Here is a 2419-nt window from a genome sequence, read left to right as displayed (position 1 = left end):
CCTGTACACCCTTGTACACACTTGTACAAGCTTGTACACGATTGTACACCCTTGTACACACTTGTGCACCATTGTACACACTTGTACACCCTTGTACACACTTGTACAACCTTTTACAAACTTGTACACACTTGTACAAACTTGTACATTCTTTTGTACACCCTTGTAAACACTTGTACAACCTTTTACAAACCTGTACACCCTTGTACACACTTGTACAAGCTTGTACACACTTGTACAAGCTTGTACACACTTGTACACCCTTGTACAAACTTGTGCACCCTTGTACACTTTTGTACACCCTTGTATTAATTTGTACAACCTTGTACAAACTTGTACACACTTGTACAAACTTGTACACACTTGTACAAACTTGTACACACTTGTACAAACTTGTACACCCTTGTACACACTTGTACAACCTTGTACACACTTGTACAACCTTGTACACAATTGTACAACCTTGTACAACCATGTACACACTTGTACAACCTTGTACACACTTGTACAACCTTGTACACACTTGTACAACCTCGTACACACTTGTACAACCTTGTACACACTTGTACAACCTTGTACACAATTGTAAAACCTTGTACACACTTTTACAACCTTGTACACACTTGTACAACCTTGTACACAATTGTAAAACCTTGTACACACTTTTACAACCTTGTACACACTTGTACAACCTTGTACACACTTGTACAACCTTGTACACACTTGTACAACCTCGTACACACTTGTACAACCTTGTACACACTTGTACAACCTTGTACACAATTGTAAAACCTTGTACACACTTATACAACCTTGTACACACTTGTACACCCTTGTACACACTTGTACAAAATTTTACATTCTTGTACATACTTGTACACCCTTGTACAAACTTGTGCACCCTTGAACACTTTTGTACACCCTTGTACACATTTGTACAACCTTGTACAAACTTAAACACACTTGTACAAACATGTACACACTTGAACAACCTTGTACACACTTGTACAAACCTTGTACACACTTGTACAAGCTTGTACACACTTGTACAACCTTGTACACACTTGTACAACCTTGTACACACTTGTACAAGCTTGTACACACTTGTACAAGCTTGTACACACTTGTACAACCTTGTACACACTTGTACAACCTTGTACAAACCTGTACACCCTTGTACACACTTGTACAAGCTTGTACACAATTGTACACCCTTGTACACACTTGTGCACCCTTGTACACATTTGTACACCCTTGTACACACTTGTACAACCTTTTACAAACTTGTACACACTTGTACAAACTTGTAAATTCTTGTACATACTTGTACACCCTTGTAAACACTTGTACAACCTTGTACAAACCTGTACACCCTTGTACACACTTGTACAAGCTTGTACACACTTGTACAAGCTTGTACACACTTGTACACCCTTGTACAAACTTGTGCACCCTTGTACACTTTTGTACACCCTTGTATACATTTGTACAAACTTGTACAAACTTGTACACACTTGTACAAACTTGTACACACTTGTACAAACTTGTACATACTTGTACACCCTTGTAAACACTTGTACAACCTTGTACAAACCTGTACACCCTTGTACACACTTGTAAAACCTTGTACACACTTGTACAACCTTGTACAAACCTGTACACCCTTGTACACACTTGTACAAGCTTGTACACGATTGTACACTCTTGTACACACTTGTGCAACCTTGTACACACTTGTACAACCTTGTACACACTTGTACAACCTTGTACACACTTTTTCAAGCTTGTACACACTTGTACAACCTTGTACACACTTGTACACCCTTGTACACACTTGTACAACCTTTTACAAACTTGTACACACTTGTACAAAATTGTACATTCTTGTACATACTTGTACACCCTTGTACACACTTGTACACCCTTGTACAAACTTGTGCACCCTTGTACACTCTTGTACACCCTTGTACACATTTGTACAAACTTGTACAAACTTGTACACACTTGTACAAACTTGTACACACTTGTACAAACTTGTACACACTTGTACAAACTTGTGTACACTTGTACAACCTTGTACACACTTGTACAACCTTGTACACACTTGTACAACCTTGTACACACTTGTACAACCTTGTACACACTTGTACAACCTTGTACACAATTGTAAAACCTTGTACACACGTTTACAACCTTGTACAAACTTGTACACACTTGTACAAACTTGTACACCCTTGTACACACTTTTACACCTTGTACACACTTGTACAAATTTGTACAACCTTGTACAAACTTGTACACACTTGTACAACCTTGTACAAACTTGTACACACTTGTACACACTTTTACATCCTTGTACACATTTGTACACCCTTGTACACACTTGTACAACCTTTTACAAACTTGTACACACTTGTAC

The sequence above is a fragment of the Macrosteles quadrilineatus genome, unplaced genomic scaffold (genome assembly GCF_028750875.1).
Source record: "Macrosteles quadrilineatus isolate MER2022 unplaced genomic scaffold, UCM_ALF_1.0 Scaffold_238__1_contigs__length_144746, whole genome shotgun sequence".
NCBI lineage: Eukaryota > Metazoa > Arthropoda > Insecta > Hemiptera > Cicadellidae > Macrosteles > Macrosteles quadrilineatus.
Note: the sequence above shows the minus strand (reverse complement) of the source record.